Source organism: Pseudomyrmex gracilis, unplaced genomic scaffold (assembly GCF_002006095.1).
Source record: "Pseudomyrmex gracilis isolate BER0280 unplaced genomic scaffold, ASM200609v1 scaffold_2333, whole genome shotgun sequence".
Taxonomy (NCBI): domain Eukaryota; kingdom Metazoa; phylum Arthropoda; class Insecta; order Hymenoptera; family Formicidae; genus Pseudomyrmex; species Pseudomyrmex gracilis.
In genome coordinates this window covers 9,946-16,584 of record NW_018022917.1, presented here as the reverse complement: position 1 = coordinate 16,584, position 6,639 = coordinate 9,946, and the positions used below count along the sequence as shown (strand labels likewise).

The 6,639-nt window shown below is 28.8% G+C and overlaps 1 protein-coding gene across 1 annotated transcript in view; it reads left to right on the top strand.

Moving 5' to 3' along the window:
• Positions 1-6,070: 6,070 nt before the first annotated feature.
• The window catches only part of LOC109862753 (orexin receptor type 2-like), a gene marked incomplete at its 3' end in the record, with an annotated part of 4,886 nt that continues 4,317 nt past the window's right edge, over positions 6,071-6,639 (top strand). The window contains exon 1 of the mRNA XM_020442886.1: positions 6,071-6,348. The remainder of the gene's footprint in view (positions 6,349-6,639) is intronic.

Here is a 6,639-nt window from a genome sequence, read left to right as displayed (position 1 = left end):
AGTAATATTCTCAGTGATAACCTGTAATACTTCCTGTGATATCTAATAATTTTTTCTGTAATACCTAATAATATTCTTGTGTAATTGCCAGTAATATTTATATGTAATCGGCAATAGTTCTTTTTCGTAAAGGTTTATAGATAATAAATTATGTTATGACAAAAAATTTTGGATTCTTTAGAAAGAAATATATACTATATTTAATTATATTATATCATACTCCCGGTAAAAAATTTTTCATGTATAAAATTGTATGGACATATTCGGCATATAAATTTGCATATTTAGATATAATAATTTTAATTTGTGTATAAATTTATATGATTATATATCAAAACATTTTTTTAAAATATAGTAAAAAAATAGTTTTATATAATTTTTTTATATTTAACATGATACTAATAGAGTTATTTTGTAATTTGATATGGAATATCTCTGAAGCCATTCTCTTAAAAAAAGAAATTCTCCGTGTATAAAATTGTATGGACATATTCGGCATATAAATTTGGATAATTAGATATAATAATTATAATTTGTGTATAAGTATATATGAAAAATTTTTTACCGGACTATTATACTATTATATTTATAATATATAATATACTATTATATTATAATATACTATATGTAATTATATTATAATATAAAAGTTTAATAAAAATGGTGTGTTTATAGATTTCCAAATGCAGAAAAGGACCCAATACATTTCAAAAATGGATATCTATTTTAAATTTGGAATCAAACAAAACAAAAACATTAAAGCATTTCAGAGTATGTTCTGATTATTTTTTGAAGAAAAAGATTTATATATTAAAAATAAAAACATATATTTGAAACCAGGAAGTGTTCCAACATTATTATCAAAAAAGAAAATACATTGTATATTTTGTAAAGCCGACAAAGATACAATAGGTCTATCATTTCATAAGTAAGTTGTGTAATTAATTTGTTTGTCTCATGCTTTACCGCTCACTGTCAAAGTGATTAAAATTGAAATCTATTGCTGTATGGGTGCACCATATAAAACTAAAAGAAATATCACAATATGTGTATCAAAACTTTTTATTGAATATATTTTAAAGTCTTTAGTGTTGATGAAAATATAGATAAACTTTTTTTTAAACTTAACATTACTGTAAAAATTAAAAGTAAAGAATTAGTAACCTAATTTAACCTAACCTTATGTTATTTCCGTTTTTACTGGTTGCGTTTAGCAGAACAAGTTGCTTAGCAATCGAACGTGATTGGCTCTTACTTTAAGAACCAACAAATTAACGTCGAATGTTGATAAGACAATTTAGCAATTGTTCTACTGAACGCGGCTAATGTTTTTGCTCAATAACTCTTTGTTTATAAGCATGTTCTCTTAAATGTGATTTATTATGGGAGCCTTCTTCTTCTTCTTTGCTTAAATGGTGCGTTGCCCCATTATATTATAAAACAATATTATATTATAAAACAATATTATAATCACTTCTAATGTATTAAACAAATGATCGTGAGTACAATATTTTGTTCTCGAAATATTTGTGACATATCATATATATACATATATATATATATATATATATATATATATATATATATACACATATATAGATATATTGTTTGTGTTCTAAATATATATATATTGTTTATGTGTTCTAAATATATTGTGGCGTTTTATTTCTTTTATTCCACATACACAAAAATAAAACAAGTGTGAATGTTTATATATATTTGAAATATTTTCCGCTGTAATACTATACAAAACGTGTTTGTGTGTGTAAACAGGAGGAAGAAATAGAAGTAGCAAACTTAAAAAAAAATATCCAAAACCAGCAGGACTGCGTTCGAGAAACGGACTCGTGTCACTCGAGCGTCATTCTATCTATGTTTTATATCTAATGAGTGATAAAGATAGAATGACGTTGGTGCGCACACAAGTGTTGTTCTCGAACACAACCCAGGACGCGAACACGAGACCCGTGGATTACTAGCGCGGCGCTTTGTCTACTGCGCCACGCCGTCACTTCAATAAAATTCTTTTTGGAACTCTACTTATGGTACGTGCTAAATTTCAAACCGCGATTTCTCCTAAACGCTAGAAAGGTGCGTCGTCTCCGAATAGCATTTGTTGCTTCTTCATCCATACTACATTCCTACAAAGTTTCGTCAAAATCGGTGACCCGAAAGGTGTATACTTCCCTTGTAAGTAGTCTAATCACGCTGTGTATGTTCTATTTGAGAGCGGTATGTGACAAAAGATTTTGAGGTTAGACTTTGTATAAAAAGAAGTAAATCCAGATCGCACAATGATGATTTGTAAACGTTTTTCGGAAGTTTATGCAAAGTTCATAAGTTAATATAAGTTATAGGCAATATAAATTAAAAGTTCATAATCTATAAAAGATGACGCATAAAGTGCTATTAATTATGTTTAACTTTTAAACTCAAAAATGTACAGTAAAATTTTACTGTACAACCACTTGGTCGTACAATCTTGCTTTGATCTCTGTGTCCTTCATTTCATAATTCTTCTTTTCGTAATTCAAATTTTTGTACAAACTATTAATCGGAATGAAAAACGCTTCTCCAGGAAAACAGAGAATATACTAAAGATTTGCAGCAAGCATAAAAATTCAAGAAAAACAAAAAAAATTCAAAAAAGATTTTGAAGTCCTATAAGACAAGAAAAATTTGAACTAATAGTAATACAATTTTAACCCTCAATCGCTATACGGGATCTGAAAGACCTCAGCGAAAGTTTACAAAAATGATGCGTTTTGCATACTTTTTTCTTTCGCCAATTTTTTTTCACTAATTTAAATTTGAAATTTTTAAATAAAACCAATAACATCTTATTATAGAAGGTTTGAAAAGTACTTAGTAATTGTGCTACATTAAAATATTGATTTACGTTGTTGTGATGATCGTTTAAAGTCGTTGGGGTATCTTAGATCCCATGTGACAGTTATGAAATTCTGAAGAGTTGCGGCGGTTGAGGGTTAAAAAAACGTCAGACACATACGTCTATTCTTGTCTCTCTCATGTCATCTATCTTTGTTTTGGTTCGACTCGGTCCCGAGAGATGGCGCCACTTACCCAATAGCATAGCGGCTGAGTGGCAGCTGAGCGGATTTTTGCTAACGGTTCAGCATCCTCTTAAAGGATAAAATTAATTAACGAAGTGCTTCTAACACGATTGTGCGACTGACGAATAGAAAATATGATTTGCGATAAATCGTCGAAGATAACGGCAGCAGCGAATAATGATAAGTAGAAGATAGGAGAAAGTAAGTAAGAGAGTAAGTAGAAGAGGAAACATCGTGGGACGATGAATATCTTAGATACAGAAAAATTTTCATGATCTGTGGCAAAATGTGATCATGTTTCTAGTTTTGCTAATACGACTATAAACGTTCAAATATTGGAAGGGGGAGTGTGTTGTATCTTAGACGTACTTATATACCGTCTCAAGAAATTATGACATGTTTGAACCAGGGACTTATTACCGGTATGATTTCAATACCGGTATTATACTAGAGATTGTATACCGTTACCGTTATAGTACCGAAACCGATATGTACCGAAAACCGTAATAAAATACCGGTATTATTTTGGTATTCCTACTAATGATATTCTTAAAAATTAGATAAGTTAATTAAAGCAATTTTTGTTGCATAATTAATCTTCCTACCGCTTATTGGACTTATAGACCGACAAAATATAAAGACGCTTTTTTTTATAAACCAATTGAAGCAGCTGTTTATTCATGCTTTCTTTTATTACGTAGCATGACTAATGTAAAGTGAAATTTTTAACAAATGTGGATATTGATAAATATGTCTATGTGTATTTTTTGTTACTGTTTTTAATTATATTAATTATTGTTACTGTTCTTAATTATATAAAAAAAATATAATAATTTAAATAATATTAAGTTTCTGTGCGGCAGTTTTTTATAAACATTATATTATTAAAAAGTGTTATCAACATAATGACAACACTTATAGTTTTAAGATATTACTTGATAACACTTTTTAATAATATAATGTTTATAAAAAACTGCCGCACAGAAACTTAATATTATTTAAATTATTATTATTTTTTTATATAATTAAGAACAGTAACAATAATTAATATAATTAAAAACAGTAACAAAAAATACACATAGACATATTTATCAATATCCACATTTGTTAAAAATTTCACTTTACATTAGTCATGCTACGTAATAAAAGAAAGCATGAATAAACAGCTGCTTCAATTGGTTTATAAAAAAAAGCGTCTTTATATTTTGTCGGTCTATAAGTCCAATAAGCGGTAGGAAGATTAATTATGCAACAAAAATTGCTTTAATTAACTTATCTAATTTTTAAGAATATCATTAGTAGGAATACCAAAATAATACCGGTATTTTATTACGGTTTTCGGTACATATCGGTTTTCGGTACATATTGGTTTCGGTACTATAACGGTAACGGTATACAATCTCTAGTATAATACCGGTATTGAAATCATATCGGTAATGATGGTTTGAACATGCAATCTATTGAGTTGCGTTTAAAATAATACACACGGTGTGGCTGCGGTTTTATAGTTTTTAGAAACTATGTCGTTTGCTTGGCAATTTGTCTTTGGATAACCAATTAAAAAAGTTATTAATTATTCGAACTTTTTAATTATAGATTTTACTAAGTTTTTAAATTTTATTTATTTTATTAATTTTACACCAACTAAACAAAAAAAATAAAAATGCTATCAAAATAAGAGAGAGTGACAACACTTTTCCCTATTGTTTATACAAACATAGCATTTTGTTACTATAAGATTAACTCTTCACAGACAGAGCTCAAAAAAGATCTACTAATCAGACAAACTGGGTCTGTGAGACCCATGCGACATTGAAATCGATTATCTCCGCAAAAAATCAATATTTTTTCAATTAACGAAAATATTCGGCTCCAGAAGTTTAAAACTAACAATAAATTAGTGGTCATTCGTCATGAATTACGCTGGATGGTCGTTGCGAAATAAATAAATATATATATATATATATATATATATTTAAGACTATGTTTCTTTGTGTAAGTATTACACATAAAATTTGAATTGAAATTTCAAGTCTTAAATTTATATAGGATGCTATATTTGCATCTCGATAAATACTCATATACCCTTTATCTAAGTTTACAATATTGCAAAACTTTGTTAATATTTTGTCAATTTAAAAAAAATTTTTTTAAATCAAAAGTTTGGATAATTCTGCGTCGATAAAAAACAAATTAAAACCATCTATAGTAGTTACAAAAATATAAGCGTTAAAAAAACAAATTGTTACTAGAAACACCGATGCGTGATTTTTGAGTGAATCTGGAAAACTCATGTCTGTCCGTGAAGAGTTAATCTAGGTAATAAACACAAAACGCTTAAGAAGAGGTACATAAGTCGGCATGTATATATATTTAAAAGTTGCGATTCATTGCGTGATTATGCTGAGATTTATAAGACAAAAAAATTTTGCAAAAACCGATAAATTAAAAACAGCTACTTGGCATATATGTGTATCACTCGTTTTCAGTTTATAACAATGAGCGTCTCTGTAGCTCGAATTTAAATTTTTGAATTTTTATAATTTTAAATTGTTAAATTTAAATTTTTATAATTAATTATGTATATATAAAATTTTACGTGCAAAAATAAACAGTTTCATCATCTGTATTAATTTCTTCATCTAATTTCGGCGTCGGAAAGCAACATGTTAGGTTATCGCAGTGTTCTTAATATCGGCCATTCCACTGCTGTTCTTGATATTCCCGCTAGGTTTTTCTCCCGCACAATCGCGACTTCCTTCTATTATTCAATCTACGTCCAACTTAAAATTACAATTTTCAAACTTGAACTATCTTAATGTACTGCAAAGAAAACGCGAGATGCTGATGTAACAAACCGGTGAAATATTTTGATCACTCCAAATTGAGCAATTTTCACAGTATGCAACGCAGGCGTGTGTGATTGGCGTTGTACATGCTATGTGCACCTCGTCCTCCGCTCAAACAGCGCACCTCAGTTCCGCAGAGTTCGCCGACGAGTTCACATCCTTCCGCACGAAAGACGTTTGGCATCGCTTTGTTGCGCTTCGCGATGAAGTATCGCGAAAATTCTAAAAAGTATTGTAATAGTTAAGTTTTTTTTAACATCTGATTACGCAAAAGTGCTTTGAACAATATGAACATCAGAGGAAAAGTGAATTAAAAAAATTTTGTGACATCAAAATCGAGACGTAAAAAAAAATTGATTTTCGACTTTTTTTTTGACAGAAAAATGATACGCCGTTATTGACAACAGACTTTTCCGTAAAATCAGGTAATAGCAAATAACATTGTTTACTTTGTTCATTGTAATTGTAGTTTCTATTTAACATTTTGTGTGTGTAATATTGTTTACTATTCAAGATTAATTCCTTAAAAGTACGCAATTACGTATAAAATTTCAATTTTAGTTAAGAAATGCAAGCAATGAAGCGGAATTGAACTTATATTCTTAAGTAAACTAATTTTTTTAATTACAAATTTTCTCATACTATGTAAGGGGAAAAAGGAAGATACAAAATCGAAGAGAGAGAGAGAGAGAGAGAGAGAGAGAGAGAGAGAGAGA